Here is a 21,018-nt window from a genome sequence, read left to right on the forward strand (position 1 = left end):
TGTGAGTGGGGGAGGGGCAGAGAGAGAGAGAGGGAGACACAGAACCCGAAGCAGGCTCCAGGCTCTGAGCTGCCAGCAGAGTCCAGTGCGGGCTTTGAACTCACAAGCGGTGAGATCACGACCTGATCGTAAGTTGGATGCTCAACCGACTGAGCCACCCAGGCGCCCCCGCCCATTTCCTTTCTTAATGGGATTGTGGAAAAGGATGCTTTGCCTTTCATCCAACTGCATGTGACTCCGACGAATGCTTCCATTCCCAGGCATTTGGTTCGGTTTCTACTAGTAGATGGTGTCTGCCATCTGCATCATAACAACAGTTATGTCCATGGCCTTGGACTGTCATTCTTCCATGGACTCCAGAAAAATGTGCAGGTTGGTGCTTCTGAAATACCTTCACTCAGACTTAGAAACAGTTGACACTTCCTATATACTTGATAATAGTATTAAACTAGAAACGTGGAATTGAAACCATAAGAAAGAGGTAGGCCATCTTGCAGTTTGTATAGTTATTGTATAGTCATTGTATAGGCTTCAGATTTGACTCTGAGTTTCCTGACAGCCAAGGCAAAAAGGTAAATATGTTAGATTACTTAATTCTTATTGTCCGGGGGAAGGCATACCAAATTTTAAGACAAATTCTAAAACAAATTTATTTAGTGAATACTGTGATACCATTGAAAATAGTTTTACAGCAAATGCAAAGATATTTTGAAGATGGCTGCTTCTCGAATCTGTCCTCAATAAACACCAAGGGAAAGATATTCAATCATAATTCCAAACTTTTTGATCATTAGGAAGCTAATATCATTATCAAGGATATGGCCCAGTAACTTTTGGTGGTCCAGTTGTATACAAAGACAGAACTCAGAACATGTTCCAGAACCAATAGAGTATAGTCCTCTCATTAGTATATCCAACCCTGGATGTACATCAGGAACAGGTTATGAATCAGAATGCTGAGGGTAGGGCCTGGAAATAGCATTTTCTCTGAAGTTTCTCCTAGTAATGCCAATGTGAAGCCACATTCAAGAACCTCTGATAAACTGGGGTGCTTGGGTGGCTCAGTTGGTTAAGCGTCCGACTTCATCTCAGGTCATGATCTCACAGTTCTTGAGTTCGAGCCCCGCGTCGGGCTCTGTGATGACAGCTCAGAGCCTGGAGCCCGCTTCAGATTCTGTGTCTCCCTCTCTCTCTGACCCTCTTGTGCTCTATCTCTGTCTCTCAAAAATAAATAAACATTAAAAAAAATTTTTTTAAGAACCTCTGATAAACTATCTTAGCAAAGGAATTAAGCAAAATAAAACTAGAGGTCAGATCTTCCCAAAAGGACCACCAAGCATTCACTGTTAGTAGCTAAGCTTTTAAAAAATGTAAACAAACCCTGGGTTGTCCAGATAATTTGAAAATGCCCCCATCTGCATTTGATGGGTCCTGGTGCCCCCTCTTTCCATGGTTTTTCAAACATGAGATGTTTGGGCAGTAATGCACTTAGAATATTGGCAATGGAGAGCGTCATGCTCGTTCATCTTCAAGTACTTCATTCATGCTGCTACCCTGACACTTCCCCTTTCCCAGCTCACCCCATGCCACTTCACCCATTCCCATCTTGCCCCTTGCCAACTCCTACTCATTCTTGTGACCTCCAGTGAAATGTCATTCCATACAGGAAGCCTTCCCTGGACACATACCTGGGCAAGGCCTGCCTACCTTTGGCTCCTTCCTGACCCTCCCAAGGACTTGTAACTGTTTCTTCTCTACTCTACTGCAAGCTGTCCCAGGGCAGACCCTGTTCAGTCTTTTTCATCCTGTATCCCTGGTGTCCAGCATAAAGCCTACTGTATCATAGATGTCTAATAAATATTTGTGGAATGGATGAATGAATACATGGTCTGCCATATTGTATACATGCAGAAACTGAGGACCAGGGAGGCAGTCACTCGAAGTTCAACTGAACATCAGCGCCAGGACAGAGCCAGGACTAGAAATAATGAAGAAGATCAAAATGCACTGACCCTTTGCTAAGTTCCTGGCACTGTGCTAAGCGCTGTTCATCCATTCTCTGGGTCAATCCTCATCAGATGACTATGAGGTAGTTCCTAAAACCAGGTACCGTCCTGAATTCTCTCCCACTGCCTCTCATCTAATCCCTTGTCAAATTCCGCCAGCCCTACAAAATACATTTGAATCTGACGTCTGTCTTTACCTCCACCATAGATGAAGGCACTGTAATTGACTGCCCAAACTACTGCAATGAACAGCCACAGACTGATCTCCAGGCTTCTACACTTGGCCCTCCAACGCTATTCTGCAACAGCAGCCAGAGAGATACTGCCATTTCCATTTCCAAGGCCAGGCCCATCTCCTGCTTAAAACCCTCTGGCTTTCCATCACACAGAAATGAGACAAAAGTTTCTTACCAGGGCCTGTGAGGCCCAAGAGGATCTGGCCCCTACTGGCTTTCTTTCTCATCTACCACTTTCCTCTAAGCTTGCTTCTCTCACCATACTGGGCTCCAACAGCCTGACTCCACCCAAATGTGTCTACTTCTGGGCCTGTGCCCAGGCCGTGCCCTCCGCCTGCAACATTCCTTCTATTTTCTCACTGCCCAGCTTCGGATCTTGGCATGGATGGTTCGTTCTTGTCATTGTGACCTCATTCAAATGTCACCTGTTCAGAGAAGTCATCCTTAACCCACCCCAATCTAAAGTAGCCCCTAAGTCATCACACTGTGCTGTTATTTCTCTTTATAGTGCTCATCACTATATAACATTCTTCTTGTCTAATTTTTTATAAGCCATCTGCCCCCTTCACTGTTGTATTGGCCCCGAGTTATTATCAGCCTCCAAGATCTCATCTATCTCATTCACCATTGTACCCCCATACCTAGAAATGCACTTGCTCATTGCTTATTACAAACTTTCCGAATTAATGAATCAGAAATACCCATTTTTCAGATGAGAAAACTGTAGCTCGGAGAAGTGCAGCTTCTCCCCAGAAACTTCACTCAACCCTAAAGTCTAGATTCCCTAGCTTGGAGCCCAGTGTCCAGTTCTCTCCATCATTCCAGATTTCTAGAAGGTTAAGGCCTGTGAGGTTTTTCCCTCTAAGGTGGCTGAGATTCTCAGATGAGGGCTTTGAGAAACCATCCTCCTCCCCATGGACTTTGAGAAGCATGGCACCAGGGCCCCAGCAACCAATCGCTGCTGCCCAACCCATATGTGAAGACATTTTGGTGGGCCCCACTGTGTCATTCAGGGAAACAGCCCTCATATAACTCCATTCCTGGGCCTCCCCTGGTAAGAATATCTCCATTCTCCCTGCCATAGAGCCACTGGGGAGATGGTGATGTGTATAAATAAGACGTGACCATACCTGAGGTGGCTCTCCCTCTAGAACCCTCAGGGTATGAGAGGCCCAGAGGTCACCAAAACAGAGAGGTGAGGTAGAGTGGTGAGTGAGGGCTCTCCCGGGGATGAACTCTGAGTTCCAGAGTCCAGGCTCCATTCCTGCTGTCCTGGGATTCTGTGTGGTCACAGCAGGAGGCAGAGAGAATGCGGGTTCCACCAAACACTGGGTTTATTAGCCCAAAAAAGACAGTTCGCTAAACCTCAGCTTACTGGTTTGCAAACTATTGATAGCAATCCCCACTGCACAGCCCCAGATGGTGGTTCTCATTCTATTCACTCAGGTGATAAACCTGGTAGGAAGAGGCAGGCAGGAGGGTTACTGCTGAGGATATATTTGAAGGGGAAGAGAAGATGAGGTGGAAGGAATTTGAATCACAATATTCATTTCCTTGCACTGCACTGTTTCTTTACAATGCACTTTCATGTCTATGTCTGTGCGACTCCTCACAGCCCCCCAATATGCACATTACTATCATCATAATTACCTCTAACTCACAAAGACAACATCATCCACCAAAGAGAAGATACTGAGTCTGATGTATATAGAATCACGTAGCAGGGGGTAACCATCAAAAGCAGATATCTGTAGTCAGAAGATATGTATTTGAAGTTGCCTTCTACCATTTCAATCCCTGTTAAAGTCTTTGAATATCACCTTCTTCTGTAAAATGGGGACAACGGTTTCTCCCAGAGCTGTGATCTTGCAGGTGAAATGCTTTAAGATGAATGCCACAGCTCTAAAATTAATGTGGTAACTTGTCCCATTGGGGGATGCTACTGGCTTCCCATTTCACCTCTTCATGAAGGAGCACTGATTCTTTTGGAAAGTAGTACTACCTGGCTGCCTTCCAGAATCTGGGAGAAGCTTCTAGCATAATCTGGCATAGGCCATTAGTCTTGGAGCAATGGACTAGTCTTGGCTATTAGTCTTGGCATAACTGCAGCCTAGAGAAGACATGAATGTGAGATGTCAGAAGCCTCCTAGCCACACACAGGGGGCCCTGAGTCCCTGCTGGGTCATCACCCATGGGTCAGCCTTGTCCACTTTTGGAGAGGTCTGGGAAGACCCAGGGCCACAGTCCAGAAAGCATTCAGAGAAGGATAGCTCTGCCACAAAGCCAAAGGGCCGGGGCCTAAGCTGTTGGAGAGACATGGGTTGCCCCTGTGAGCTGACTCTGCTCATTCTCAGGCAGAAGAGGCCAGAATCCCTTCTTGTCCACACCTTTCCTATCTGCCCCTGAGGCCGAAGGTGCTATCTACTAGCCCCACAGCAACTGCTCTGTGCACAACCTCAGGCCCAGCACACAGTTGCCCCTGACCTCCTCATGCTGGCAACCACTTTTTGTGCTGTTTAACAGCAGTGAGAGGAGCTGTGGCCTGCCCTGGGGAGTGTCTGACGCGAGAGCAGGCACTGAATTGATTTTCAAGATTAACTGTCATCCCCAGCTGGGAAGCAGCACTCACAGGAACTGAGCAATCTTCCTGGGTTTTCTCCCGCTTCAGAAATCACTTTCTCTGCCAGGTGTCTCAGAAGGCAGTGGATTGATGGGTCCTAGGAGGTCTTTTCTGGTCACTAGAAGATAAAGGCCTCCAACGTGCGAGTGGGAGGAGGCACCGAGAGAAACTCCAGTAAGAAGGGCACAGCCTGTGCGCGTGAGTTTCATCTTCTTTGCTGTGTGGTCCTAGGCAAATTGCTTAACCTCTCTGAAATTTCAGACCCTCACCCAAAAAAACAAACTATTCACACTTACTTTATCGTGTGCTGCTGAAAATTAGAGAAAATTGAAATACACAAAAGTGCCTGGCCCAAAGAGACTCAATGAAATGAATGGTGGCCATAATATAATTCCTACCTCACCCAGAGCTGTTCCCCCAAACTGGGCTGAAATTTTCAAGAGGAACTACACCAAATAAAAGGGATGTTAAAAAGGAAATGAACAAATAAATATTTTACTTGAATTAGAAAACTATGAAATTTTCATAGTCCAACTTGCCGATGGTTTCAGACCTTGGTAGCTGAGATCACCTTCCCCACGAAGCTCACCTGCCCATCTCATCTCTAGGTAGTCCACAGGTCATTCCAGTCTCCAAAAAAGTTTTGAGCTTTAGCTTATCCTGTTTCTTGGACCAGTGCCAAAGCTCTACCTTGTTAATTTCAACCCATTTCCCTTTGAGTCTCCAAGCCCCAGGGACGCTCCCTCTGGCATAAGATCCCTGGTTCCCATGTTATTTGCAGGACTCTGAGGTCCAACTGCTGAGATCCAGTGAGGATCTGGGCTATTAGCCATGCCTGCCCGGGATGTCACAATGTGCTCACTCCTGCGAAAAACAGCTTCCCTGACACCATTCCTAACCTAGCACTCAGTGCATCTCACCTAAATCAAGATCACACTGTATGCCTGTTAAAGATGCAAAGTCCTAGGCAGCACCTGTGCCTACCCACGGAGAATTTCTAAGGGTGAGGCTAGGAATATGCCCATGCAAAAAGCCCCCAACTCATTATTATGCCCATGAACATTTGAGAACCACTCAGGTGCAGGAACAGGAAGGACTTTTAAAATGTTACAGTCCTCTCCACTTTTATCTGAGAGGAAGAGGGTGTAAACATCTGAGTGAGGCAATCCACCAGGCAGAAGCATCTGCTATCTGTGAAGCGCTCCACACGTTTAAGGAATTGTGATGAGGAATCTGAGGGCAAAAGACTGGTTCCATATTCAGTAGATCTATGTATCATTTCACGTAGCACAGGACTGGCCAGCAGAAGGCTTGCACTGAATGTTGAGTTTATGTCAACCTCCCTATGATGGGAAAGGGCATAGAAGCACTTGATTTTTATTTGAATGTTGCCAAAATGAATTCAATTTTATAATATTACAGATCGCTTGATATCCACAGAGAAAGGATTTGTGTACACACACACACAGGCACATACACATATACACATTTGGCTAACAGCAACAAAGACACATTCTTTCCAATTTATGGTGAAAAGAAAGAAATTAAAGTAATATTGAGGGCCTACTACATGCCTGGAATTTTTTCCTCATACAGGGGCGCCTGGGTGGCTCAGTCGGTTGAGCGCCCGACTTCGGCTCAAGTCATGATCTCGCGGTCCGTGAGTTCGAGCCTCGCGTCGGGCTCTGTGCTGACAGCTCAGAGCCTGGAGCCTGTTTCAGATTCTGTGTCTCCCTCTCTCTCTGACCCTCCCCCGTTCATGCTCTGTCTCTCTCTGTCTCAAAAATAAATAAACGTTAAAAAAAAATTCAAAATTATCTCATACAATCCTCTCAATTCCCTTAGGTAGGTATTATTAGTTCTATCCTCAGATAAAAATTGTGGCACAGAGTTGAGTAATTTTCCCTATTTCCTTTTGCTATGAAGTGGCATGGCCCATCTTCAAGCTGGAGCCTGGCTGACTTAAAACCTGTACACTTGGCCTTTATTCTTTGCTTCATTCTTAATTTATAGTTGTGTGCCTCTTTATTTTAACAAAATATGCCTAAGGAGATCAGGGTCTATGAGGGAGTGTGAAAGAAATGGACGAATATCTGTATTAGGAGGTTGACGTGGATTTGAAGAGAGATATGGTATCTTAGGGGTTCAGAGGAGGTGTCATTTGCATCTCATTGTGGAGATTTGGGATTCACCTGCAAGGACAGGAAAGATTGCTCTAGGGGAGAGAGAGAGAAAGGGCATATTAGCTGGCAGGAACAGCATGAGTAATTGTGTGGAGGTGCAAATAGCAAAGACTCTAGATAGACTGGAGGGAGCAGCAGCTAAGGCCTCAGGAAGGAAGAGAGCATGGGCCTATAATATGGCCACCGGGTGTCATTTTACACTTCTTCAGCAATACTGTGCAGCCCTGCAGACTGGAGGCAAAGGACCAACACCAGGACTGTTTAGGTAGAAACAGCCAAATGGCAACACATCATGGTTGGCAGGAAGTATCCTACTATTGGAACAGCTGACTCTGGAGACCTGACTGGGCTATAAAGCAAGGAGACTGGCAGAAGGACATTGGGATGGATCATGAGAATATGACAGATTAATGATTTCAAGAGTAGGAGCTCATGAGGTGTTTAATAATTTGTATGCCTTTAGCTACAAGAAACAGAAAACTGTAATCAATTAGTTTAAATGACAAGGGAATATATGAGTTAACCCACATAACAAGAAGTCCATAGGCAGGGCATCACCAGATGATCTTACAACCTATAGACTCTGACCTTCTCTAAATATTAGCTCATCCTGTGGCCAGTAGCTAAATAACTACAGGAACTGCAGAGGTCAGCTTCAGAGAGCACATTATCCAGAGGAAATGGGGATTGTCTCTTTCTTGCGTCTCTTATCAGAAAGAAGGAAACTTTTCCCCCAAAAGTGTCCAAAAGACTTCCTCTCATCTTGCCCATAACTAAACCAAACACAGCAGAGGGTAGGAATTCTCATGGTTGACATCATCTGGAGTGACATAGATGTTGGGGACTCAGCTAAGCAGCCACTACAGGGGAAAAGGAAGGAATCCACATGTTCCTTCTAAGCCGCTGGGTGTTTCTCACACATCCCCTCTTTAAATTCTTCCATCCACCCTCCAGGGGTATGCTCTTACCTTTTCTGGATTAATAAGAAACAGAGGCTCTGGGAGGTAGCCACTGCCCAGGGACTCGCATCTCCACTGTGTTCCAAAGTCCCTGCTCTTTTTATTACTCTACACTGCAGACTGAGAGTGAAGTGGAAGACAGAAGCTGTGCTCAGAGAGGGGATTTTCAGTATTAAATATCTTACATGTGGCAACATTTCTTTTGAAGTGCTGCATGCTCGGTTGGCTTCAACGAAGACCCTCTAGGACTGAGGACTGTGAGAGCAACAGTTGAAAACATCATCAAAAACAGACTCCTCCAACAGGTAGGCTTCTCTGGGGAATAACCCTGGAAACAGCCAATCACAGGGAGGAGGGTGGGTCAAGTTCCAGATGCTGAGGGGTCCCCTGACAAACCACACAAAACGAACAGTGGGTGAGGGAGGCTGGGTGAGGAGCCGGCAGGCCTGAATAGGTTGGCTCAAACATCATTATCTTCTTTCCCTCCTCCTCTCCCATCACACCAAATACGGAAACAGATACCCGCCTACCATCTGTCTCTGAAGAGATACAGACAGCTCCACCATTCATCCTCTAGAAGTGGGAACCAGATGGGGTGACGTTTTCTTTTTTTCCTGGGCATTCAGAGAATGGGAAATCTGTGAGCTGGAAGCAACATGAGTGGTCACCTAGTCATTTTGAAGGGGAGAAAAATCAGGACCCAGAGAAGCCAAGTCACTCGTCCTGGGATGATAACAGAGCTAGGCTTGAACCAAGTCTCCATCTTCCAGACCCATGCCCTTTCCACTGCACCGTACTGTCTTCCATCAACTAGTTGACAATCAAAACTGAAAGCAGAAGTCTTCTCTTTTCCTGAGAGAATCCCAAGCCCACTGCGTTTGATGTCCCAGTGTGGGTGAACATTCTCCAGAGTCCCTAATGAACTGGCTGTTCACTCTTAGGGCTGATAATGGCGAAGCATTCCCCATCTCTCCACCTTAACCTTTACAGAGCAGGGTCTGTGTGGACTGCATTTCACATTTTACTCTACAGTCACTTCCTGTGTTGTGCCAGTAGTGTCCCCTTACCTCTAGGAGCTAAATATACTGTTGCTCTTTAGACATGTAATTTCCACTACATTTTAACAACACGAGGCTAAACTATGAGTAATTGTCAGGGTTCAAAGCATGCAGGAAGAAGTAGCCTGGAATGACAGCTGCTCTTTATTTGGGGGCAAAGGTGACCATAATTCCTAAAGAGCAATAAGTTGGATTTTGAACTCAGAGACTCACTCAAAAGAATGGGAAGACTGGAAGGATCCCCAATCTCAGGTTCTAAAACTTAGAAAATTATGGGGGATGCTCTACCATCCTACACTCATCCCAAGCAGTCGAGCTCTTACCCAGCTTGACTTTGAATCCTAGTGAGTTCTGGGTGATCAAAGATGACCCCATATTGTAGGAATTCCCAGAACTCGCCTCCAGGTCCTGTGTACCAGAGGCTGGTATCCAGTCAACAAGAAAAAGCAAAGAGATTTAGTAAAACCCCATTACTCATTTGAGAAGACTTGCAGAATCTGTCAGGAATACCTCGTGTTGAGTTCAATTGAGAGTGATGGTAGCAGGACATGGGCATGGTTAAGTTCTCCCCTTCTGCCACAGGAATGCTGACAATGTCTAATACTCCTTAAGTCACTCCTTCAGTCAGTGCCCTGTGTAAGGGCTAACTGTAACTCTCTCTACTCTTCTCCTCTCCCCTTTGTTCATCACGACCTAAGGGTGGAAATCCAAGTTACATCTATCCTTTACTCTCCCAAAGCACCCTCCAGGATCTGGACTAGGATGAGGCAAGCCAGGCAACTAGACCACAGTCACTCTGAGAGTCATTAAATTCTAGGTGTCTGGCATGCCTCCCTTATTCCTTATGTAGTCATCCTCATGAATATGCAGGAGGTGAGTAGTGAGTATTTGCATAATGTTCACTTCACTACTGGAAATTCTCAAATGTCTCCCCAAAGCCTGCAGGTCATAGTCCAAACTACTGAGTGTGGCCAACACAGTCCTTTCTGGGCTGGCTCCTGTCCCAGTCCCTGCTTCAGAGACCTCTACTCTTTGCCTTACATTGGTTTCCAGTAACCCTCAACTCTTTAGGGTCTCCTCCCAAGGGGTCTAGCACAGACTCATACACTATTAATATGCTGATGCCAAATGATGGCAGAAATAGAAAACCTGAGGAAGAGGTGTGGCAGTGGCTAAGAGATCTTGTCACTGTGAGGAGCTGTGCCCAGGGACAACTGATTTTTCTCTAAGCCTCAATTACCTCCTTTAAAAAGAAAAAAGAAAGAAAATAGGAAAAACACACCTATTTCATTGGCTGCTGTGCAGATTAAAAAAAAGTTCATGTAAATCTTTAGCACAGTGGTTGACACCTATAAGTGCTCCGTAAGTGGTCGTTAATGTTCTTACAAATTGGAAACAAAATCCAATCTTAGAGAAGTATTTATAAATCTACTGACTGCAGCTGAATTTCAGGAGGTGACAGTGACATATAGGTAACACTTAGATGCAGCCAGTCATCCTGAGAAGTCCAAGTTTTCTCTTTAACAGGTGTCTGCCAAGACCAAGAGAGAGAGACACTTTTCCAGACTGCAGACTTGTGCTAGAAGGTGCCACGGAAGAGTAAAGGTACAGAGTCTGAGTTTCCATGTATCAGTAGCAAGACCCCACACCAGAATTTGTTACCTCATTACTTAGTGTCTGAGCCTTGAAGAAAACATGTAAATTATGCAGAAAGGCACCATATTGTTGGAGGCAAATGAGACCTTCATTATCCCTGTGTGAGCAGGGCTTAGCCAACAGAGCAGAGAGAAACAGTAAACCCATCAAGGTCTGGCAGCACAGATGGGCGCTCAAAAAGGTTCCAGGGACCCTCAGAGTAGGGCCAAATGCTGTCGTTATTCAAGCAGTTAACACATGGCTAGGCACGTGGTGTGTCCCTAATGATTCTGCTTCTCTGCAGCCTTCTCTAGGGGAGGCTGTTCATCTGCCCACAATCCTCACCACTATGCCCTTAACACACACAGCCTACAACCCAGAGGGTTAGTATTCTCCTAGTCCTCTGCCATTCATAGCAACTTCCATTCCCATGTGATTTCAAGACCCTCCTGTCTCCATGGTCACACTACTAGGCTACACCATTGTCTTCAACTCCCACCCATTTTACACATTGACTACATTCAAATTCATCCCTTATGCTTACTGGGTATCAGAGCATCCAGTGCCTGGCATGAAGTAGATGCTCACTCAACATGTGCTGAACATTGGCACTGGTTCAAAGCCTTACTCTTCACCCCAATCCCTGTTGCCATCTCAGATGCCCTCAAGATCTGTTGAAGGATTCTTATAGCATCTCATCCTCCAGAGTCCTGCTTTACCTATTTCCATAGCCTTCTCTTCCATTCTTGGAACTCAGATGTATGTACATCTAAAATCTTGACCTAAAAAAATCATCCATCAATCAATCTTTTAAATTAATTAATGTCTTTAAAATCAATATTTTATTCTTTCTTGTCTCCCATTCTTTACAAACCTGATCCAAATCATCACTGCCCTTTTCAAGACCTGTGCTACATCTGTTCTCCCACAACCCCAATTATCTCTCACTTCATATGGTAAAGGTCACCATATATAAATTCCCTCCAGATCCCTTCCCATTCACTTCCAAAATTAACTATATTTTCACCTATTGTTATTTCCTCACTTGTGGTCCCTTAGGAAGGAAAACTTCTTTGAAAGCAAATTCTCCTACCCTTGCATTCTATCATAATCTTCCTGAAATGGTACTCATTTCACCAACCTGATTTTATCTTTTATCACTCCACCTTTAAAGTTACCTCCTATTTGTTAAACCCAGTGAACTTTCAGTTCTTAGCCTTAGTTGGTTAAACTGAAGCATTTGAGAAGGTTGAACACATCCTTTTCAGAACCCTCTTCCTTTTCTTCTGATCTAGCACTCACCATGGGTTTGTTTTTTTTTCCTCTATACTCATCCTTGCTGGTAGATACCCTTGGGCCCTTTACCTTTATTCTCTCTTGAAATTTTGGTATTCCTGAGACTTTGTCCTACACCCCCTTTTATTCTTAATTTATACCCTTTTCTTGGGTCATGGTACCCACTTGCATGGCTTCTACTGAATCTGTGCCCATATCATGACTCCTAAATCTGTCTCCAGCCAAGACCTCTCCCTTGAATGTCAGATCCTTATACCCAAATAAACACAGAAACCTCTGCCTGGACATCTCTCTAGACCTCAACATACTCTAGACTTTGTGCAGTCTCTTCCCCTACTCTGCTCCTGAATTCTCTATCATCTTTTAGCAGTGCTATTGTCCACCTAGCTGAGGCTCAGACATGTAAGTGACTAGGACACAATCTGGTCTAGTATTTTTCCTTCTCTCACTGAGACTGGGTGAGGAAGGACTGGGTCTGCCACGGGGAGGACTGCAACAGTTAGCTGACCATCAGGTGTGAAGAAGCCTTGAACAGGGAGATATTTTTAGCCAGGATAATTTGACTGGGATGTATGTAGGGACTTCTAGGGTTTTTCAGAGAGAAAGAAATAGAAATTGGGGCGCCTGGGTGGCGCAGTCGGTTAAGCGTCCGACTTCAGCCAGGTCACGATCTCGCGGTCCGTGAGTTCGAGCCCCGCGTCGGGCTCTGGGCTGATGGCTCAGAGCCTGGAGCCTGTTTCCGATTCTGTGTCTCCCTCTCTCTCTGCCCCTCCCCCGTTCATGCTCTGTCTCTCTCTGTCCCAAAAATAAATAAACGTTGAAAAAAAAAATTAAAAAAAAAAAGAAAAGAAATAGAAATTGAGAAGCGATCTCTGGCATCTAACTAGCAGGAGGCCCATGTCATTGATCAACATCATTGAAGACTATTATTTTAAGAAGTTTTATCCAGTTGGGAAGATGTACTTTGAGTGCTTAAGTATTGAACTCTGAGGTGAGGTTTGGGAAAAGCAAATTCTGGCTAGCTTCTTCATACCCTCCCACCAATCCTGTCCACCTACCAGATATGACATAAAACAAAGAGAACTTTATGTTTATGCATCATGAAGATCAAAAGTAGCTCGAGCCAAGAAGATCTGCAAAAAAGTCATATGCTAGCAGATCAACCTTAAGAGTCTACTTTTGTATCTTTGAACAGCTTATTTAAATTTCTGCCTTTGTCCTGTTGCAGATATTTCTATAAGGATTGAACATGATTGATATAGCATTATTAGTTCAGTGATGCAGATAGCATTATTATTTTAGTACTCCCTATCACTCATAGGTAATTCACCTCTTCAAGTGGCCAACATTGCGTATGAAGTGCCACATCAACTCCCGATGCAGGCCAGTTTGAGAATTCTTGTGAGCAGCCTCTGTATGTTGATAGAACTCTGTGAGTTCCAGTTGACTGAATTCCCTCATGGTCTGAGTGATCCAAACATCAGACAGCGATGCACATTTACCAGAATGCAGGTTATCATGGCTTTTTCTGCTGTGACGACATGGTAGGAGAGTTATGTATCAAAGAGAGCACATACGCTTACCTTGCTTTAAGTAAATAGCCAGCTCCTAAGGCTATTAAGGGGTGGCAATAGACAGTAAGATGTGTAGGAGCAGTTAGAGAATCCAGAACAGGCCCCGTCCCATACAAACCATAGGCCTCCTGAGGTTTATGTCAAAACTATAAGGAAATCATTGATGAATATTAAGCAGCATTAGGCAACATCACAATGTAGTTAGCACAGGTTAAATCTAAAGATTTCTATGATATGTTTGTAAACTACTGGATAAAAGACCATTAGAAGCAGGACAAGTGTATAGTAAACATCCTTCAAAATGAAAAAAAAAAAAAAAAAAGTAAATAGCCAGCTAAACAGATTATGCAAACGAAGTGTCTCCAAACACATTTCCAAGTAAAATGGGTAGACCTGTGTATATTAGCTGAGGAAGTATTACTCCCATTTCACATATGCAAGGTTACAAGTGGTATCACATTTCTTTTTAATGTTTATTTATTTTTGAGAGAGAGAGAGACAGAGCCATGAGTCGGGGAGGAGCAGAGAGAGAGGGAGACACAGAATTGGAAGCAGTCTCCAGGCTCTGAGCTGTCAGCATGGAGCCCGACGTGGGGCTCAAACTCACAAACCGTGAGATCATGACCTGAGCCTAAGCCAGACGCTCAACTGACTGAGCCACCCAGGCTCCCCGTGATATCACATTTTAAAGATATCTTTTAATCAACGATCTTAACAAGTCTCCACTCCTCCAAGCTGTGGAGAATTCAACCTCAATCTTCCTCTCAGAGGGCAGGGTGCTGGAATTTTATATAGTGCTATGGAACTTGGGATCCTCTCTCACCCAGAATCATTAGTTATCAGTTCATACTGTTAGTCTAAGACACCCGTTGTCCACATGCACATGGTCCCTTTGGGTCCATTGCTTGTGCTGCTTCTGGGGCAAAGTAATATTTATCAGGTCTGGAAATCATGCAGCCATTCTCCTCTGAGGCCTACCCAGATCAAAGTGTCGCTGCCCATTCTCATGCAGCCCACTGCCCTCTCTTTCTTCCCCTGATTTCCATAGATCCTTTCTTCTGTCTGTCTTTCAGGATTTCCTTAATAACACTACCTCTCTGCCCCCTCCCTCAAGAAAACCCAGCATAGTCTTCTCAGTGGGTTTAGACTTTGGAAAACAAAGGCAGTAAGGGAAGTCTCACGTAGGCCACTCCTGCTTTCTATTCTATCACAAACCTCTGCTGAAGCAAGAAAACACAGAGCTTCCTCCCTGCTTAAATGAAGGGAAAGAAGAAAACACACAGGCAGAAAGTATCATTTTGCATCTCCAAAGTTGACTTCACCATTTAGAGTTTCCACTGGTGTGTACTCTGTGTGACAGGTCAGTTACCACAGGAAAAGTAGGATGAGATGCTTTGCAGACCAACTCTTGGACAGCATCATGGTGGGCTGGTACCACTACTGGTGAACCTACTCCTGTAGGTCGGCAATAAAAGTGACATCCTGCCTTCCATTCCAATAAGACACCTGTGTCTTATCAGAGAATTTTTTTCACATATATTATTCCACCAGAGTTCCCACAGCCCTAATGTCAGAAAAGCTGTATTATCCTCATATCACTGAGGCTCCAAGAAGTAAAGCCATTTAGCAAGTGTGAAGTAGAGATGGGATATGAATCTATGTCTATCTGACTCCTGGATTCCCTGCTCCTTGCACTCCCTGCATATTTACCCCCCTTTTCTCTCCCCCCATACTTGACAGGGCTACCCATAGCAAGGCTCAGAGCCCAGAAAGCCAAATGGTCATCACTCCACCATGTGAGGCCAGGCAACACCTCTTCCTGACTGCTGGTTCTTCACTTGGAGCATCCTTTCCCCACCTAAATGCAGCTCAGTGCCCCTCCCCTCATGATTTCCCTTACAGAAGGCTGTGAGCTCTGTCTCTTTGTGTATCTTTAATTTAACCAACCATCCCTCCATAATGATCTCCCTTGTATTTTGGCATTTATACACATATCTCATGTCCTCCAGGACATTATTGGCTCTGGAGTGGTATGACCATGTCTGAATCATTGCTGCCTTCCCAATACACAAGGCCTGACCTAAAGGAGATACACAAGAAATGTCTCTGAAATTGAAGGGTGAACTGGAGATGAATGAATGTATGAAGAAAGGGAGGAGTGAGTGGATGAACTAATGGATTGAGTTGAAAATGAAAACAATGGATGATACCAAGAATCCCAAGCAGCCCTTGTGGACAGTGGTGAGACAGTATTCACTACAAAGCATGAGAGAGGAAACAAACTGGGATTAAGAGGATGCCAAAATGCAAATACAATTCAAGGGCTGTGAAGAAACACTCCTAGGACCCAATAATTCCACGTTTCACTCTGAATTCACTTTATGGGTACTCATTTCTGGAACTTCACTTTTATAAGGTGCTAGCCCTTCTTTCTGATCATTAATCAATAGCCAGGATGCAACAATGCTATCAGGGAGAATAATTTTGGTGTGCCCACACTGTGCCAGGTGCTCTTGCAAATATCTCACTTAATTCTCACAATGATATGAGACCTGTAGTTATATACCCCATTTTACAGATGGGAAAACAGAGGCTTAGAAAAGTTAAGCAACTTTTAAGATCCCTCATCTAATAAATGACAGAGTCAGAATACAAACCCATGTCATCTGAGTTCAGAGCCATCTCTCCTAATCCCTCTCCCATCTAGGTTTCCAGCAACATGGCACCATGCCTGGCTATGACAGCAAGCTTCCATTCGTTGAGCACTTGCTATGTGATTCACCGAACACTCTGTGGACACTGAATTCACAGCAATCTCATGGCGGAGGCACTGTTTTGATCCCTACCTTATACACAAAGATACTAAGGCTTGTGTGACGGAGTGACACCACTAGAAAATGACAAAGCTGGAATTCGAATGTAAGCTGACTTCTTCCAAAACCCATGCTCTTTACCCAATGCTCATAATTACCGTGTCCCAGAAGAACCACTCATAATTTTGTTTCTTGTTCAGTAGATGGTTGTGGGGTCATAGAAAGAACCCTGTATTTGAAACTGGATTATTTATGTTCTAGTTTTGGTTCTTCTGCTTAGGTTTGTACCTTGGACAAGACATTTAACATTTCTGAGCCTCAGTTGGCCATCCATATGATGGAGGCAATCATGCCCCCTGTGGAGCTATTGTGAAGGTTAATGAGGAGTCAATGCTGATGAGCACACTGTGCAAACCTCTATTTCTGTGAAGGAGAAGGGGGTCAATAGATATGATTATGCTTGTCCTGGAAGTGGATAAAAGGAGTCTCACAGAGATGAAGTGTCTGGTCTAACGATCTCACAGAGAGTCCGTTCATTAGGCCAGGAACAAAGCCCAGATGTCCCTAGGCAGTAGGCCATGTGCCTTTTGCTAGGTGGCCAAGGATCATTATTTGCAAGGATGAGATTCTGCCAGCCCCACAGTGCTTCTTTGGTTTCAACATGCATCATCTTTTCCCCCTCACACACCACCCAGCTCTTTCGAGGCCCCTTGACATTCAGGGTAGAAGTCTTTTCCATCGTTCTTTGGCTTAACTGTTGAATTAAGTGGTCTTGCTCTGTTAAAGAGGTCCACCCAGAACGAGCAGTCTGGAGAGAAGGCAGCGTGAGCCTGGTCAGGCTCGCTTGTCAAGTGCTTGAGATCCTCTGCTAATGAACACCGTTTGGAGCTGCTCGGGATTAAGCCATTATCTGTGCGATCTTCACCTGACCCTTTATGGACCAAAATTCATTCATTCCAATTTCATGCTTAACTAGGAAGGTTTTACAACTCCTTTCTCCCCTGGTATCATTTCTCTTCAATCTCCGGGACCCATTATGCAGCAATTTTGCTTTCCCCAATTTCATTTTCACTTTCAAAGTGAATGTCATTTGTCAGGCAAACCACATATTCTTTGGATCCCTATCTGTTAAATTATTTCTGAACTTGACTTTTTGGGGCCCCATTCTGGCTGACCTAAATTCTTCTCTGTCTTCTACCATTTCCCCCTTCCCTCTGAAGGCAGCCATCTGAGGCTTCATTGCCTAAAGAGGCTGTTTCTGGAAGCACTTATCTGTTACCCCAGTTGGATAGTTATCATTCCTATCTAAATTAGCTAGTGTGATCTTTTCTCTGAACTCCAGGCAGAACCGATCCTTTGTATGAGAACTCCCCATCAGGTTTCAGACCCATCTGCAGCGCCATTCTCAGATCATTCTCTTTGGAACTAAGATTCAAGTCCTCAATGTTTCTAATGCAATGTTCATCTCTGTAGCCACTTTTCAAAAGAACAAGCCACTCTTGCAGAGATGGTGCCTGGAATCCCAATTAGGCCATCTCTTGCCCCAAGGTCATCTCAGAGGAGGTGCCCTGCAAGGACCCCCTCGTCTTTTCTGTCCTGGTGTTGCCAGCTTCAGAGAGAATGTGTGATGGAGGGGAAGGGGGTGTTAGGGGGAACAGCTGCAGAGTGGCAAAGAGTAACTTCATACAATTCACCTTCAGAGCAGCAGCAGAGAGCTTCTGCAGTGAAACCATGACTATTAACACATGTCAGAACTGATCTTAGGGGATGGGCAGCCCTACTCTACCCTAGGTTGGACGGACCATGGACAGAGTGTTGGGCTGTATTTGAAGTGCCCCAATTCCAGAGGACACTACTACATGTAAATTGCACAGAGAATAGCCAAGCTTGCGAAGAGGCCAAACTGTGTTAAAGACAGTGGAAAGAACTGAAATGTTTAGCCTGGAAAGGAGAGCCTTTTGTGGGGATAAGCAGGGTGGAAAATTCTATCTCAGACTCCTGTTTTACAAATTAGAAACCTGAGACTTGGAGAGCACAGACCTGGGGAATAAGCAGAGTGAACTTTGTAAAGAATAAATGAGATCATTTTGCTTTACTGCTTAAAACCCGGCCAAAGACTCCCGATGCTGTCAATATAAAGGGCCAACCCCAAGCCATGGCCTCCAAGACCCCACATGATGGTGCTGGTCCCTCTGTACAAGGTGGAGGAACAGCTAAACTGGTACAACCAAGAGACCCCCTCCAACCATGGTTTAGACAAGGTAGAAGTTTACTTCTTGACCATGCTATAAACGATACCACAAGTTGCAGAGTAGACCATAATTCAATAGGGGCCAGTTAGCAGAAACTGTCAGCTGATACTTCAGGAACATACCCGTGAATGAAAAAGAGACCCTTGCCTACTTCGTGTACATGGTGAAGGGAAACAAGAGTAGACTGGGACAGAAACTGGAAGGTGGCCGACAGCTCAAGTGAAGATAAGCACATCTTTAAGGAATGAAGTATAATGCTAATGCTAATGTGGTATGTGCCACATTTAAGGCCATGAAGACTGTTAAAGTTTTCTGTAAATTAAAAAGTTTGCACGATAAAAAAAAAGTCAGAGATGAGGAGTCAAGGGCAGGCAGGGATGCTCTGTCATCCTCAAAGTGGAGCTTCTGGGTTGCAGAATGGCACCACAGGGAGTGCAGAATGGCACCTCAGGGTCTGGTACAGTGGCAGCTTTTTGGGGAGCCACTCCCTGCCCATGCTACCGAGCAGAGCTGGCCCATCATGTAATTTATCTCAGTGCAATACCCTACTTGTTTCTTTCATCGTACTTACTATTATTTATACTTATTCACTTGGTTTATTTTTGTCTATTCTTCCTCCTCATCTCCACCCCACTAGACTATAATCTTCAGGAGGGTATAACAGGGTACATCTTGAATTGCCAGCTCACTACTGTATTAGCTCTCTATCCCTGCTTAACAAAGTACTGCAGAACAGAGTAGCTTAAAATAATAAACACCACAGTTTCTATGGGCCAGGAATTATGAAGCAGCTTGATGGGTGGTTCTGGCCTGAAGTCTTTCATGACATTGCAATCAAGATGTCCAATGGGTTGCAGCTCTCTGAAGGAGTTATTCCAAAATGGTTCACTCATAAGGTGCCGGTTGTTGGTAGGAGGCCTCAGTTTCTTCCCACATGGGTCTCCCCAAGCTGCTTGAGCATCGTATACAGTATGGCAGCTGGCTTCCCCAAGGGTGAGCAATTCAAAAGAAAGCAAAGCAGATGCCTCTATGTCTTTCTGATTTAGCCATAAAAGTCACAGACTGTCATCTTTACAATATCCTATTGTTCACACAGGTCATTCCTATTCACTGCAGGAGAGGACCACACCAAGATTGTGACTATCAGAAAACGGGGTTGGGGAGGTACCTGGGTAGCTCAGTCAGTTAATTATCCAACATCAGCTCAGGTCATGATCTCATGGTTTGTGGGTTCAAGCCCAACATCAGGCTCTGCACTTGTGGTGCAGGGCCTGCTTAGGACTCTCTCTCTCCCTCTCTCTGCCCCTCCCCAACTCTCTCTTTCTGAAAATAAATAAATCAAAAAAAAAGAAAGAAAACTGGGATCACTGGGGGCCATCTTGAAGTCTAGCTACCATAACTACTCAACCCCCAGCTGCCAATATTGAATTGACATGTGGTAAGCGCTTAATATATGTTTGTTCAGGGAATAAAAGAATGAAAGAGCCCAAGTAAACTCAGAATTATCAAGATTAGTAACTGAACCCAGTCTTGAAATCAAGTCTTAAGTTTCCTACTAAGTGCTCTTTCCCTATGACTTTGCCAACCATGCTCTCTCTTTTCTAATCCTCTGACACACAGCCCTGTCTCTCCCAGCCTATGTCAGCCTGTAACCCACTCTGGTGATGGCCTTTCCAGTAAAGAAAAGCATCGCTGGGATATGTCTTCACTGGAGTACTTGGCAAGGAGAGAGCAGAAATCCTGGGAGGCTGAGGGGTTGCAAGGGTCTGTCAGATGCATGAGCAGCATTTGGCAATCTAAGGCTATGGTTTGGAAACTTCAGTTTGCAGAAGAATCTGCCAGGGATTTGGTGATAGTCCACAGTGGGACCCAGGATTCTGCAATCAGGAAGGTTGGTGGAATGTTCTCATTGACGATGGTTAAAAGACAGGCACTCACATTCCTGGGGCTTCTTTGCATCACTGAGCACATCCTTCCAGAGAGCCCATAGAAGGGTGGTTGGGCCCAGGGAGGGGAAGCCCAGTCACAGAGCTGCCAGGGTAAGAAGATTCAGACAAGCTCAGGAAAATCAAGGCCAGGGAGTGACAGCAAGAGGACAAGAGGTTCCTTGGTAGTTTATTTGTATAGAACTTGAGTGTTAGGTAGTTGTGGTGTTCTTTTTTTCTTGCAGGGCTCCCTGGTGTGTGTGTGTGTGTGTGTGTGTGTGTGTGTGTGTGTGTATGTGTATAAGTCAGCTTCTTCTGGTATCCAACTGGGGATTTGATTCATTTAACTTGTTCAGCGTCAGTTGCAATAAACCAGGTGGTTTTGCATAGCTCATGCAAATCACTTTCTCCCCACACATGGCTACAGTCCCAGCTGCCAAAATGTTGTCATGTTCTTGTCT

The 21,018-nt window shown here is 44.8% G+C and overlaps 1 long non-coding RNA gene across 1 annotated transcript in view; it reads right to left on the reverse strand.

The window, feature by feature from the left end:
- The window catches only part of LOC123593719, a 208,176-nt gene that overhangs the window by 64,325 nt on the left and 122,833 nt on the right, over positions 1 to 21,018 (reverse strand). The window lies entirely within an intron of this gene.

This window comes from Leopardus geoffroyi, chromosome D4 (assembly GCF_018350155.1).
Source record: "Leopardus geoffroyi isolate Oge1 chromosome D4, O.geoffroyi_Oge1_pat1.0, whole genome shotgun sequence".
Lineage (NCBI taxonomy): Eukaryota > Metazoa > Chordata > Mammalia > Carnivora > Felidae > Leopardus > Leopardus geoffroyi.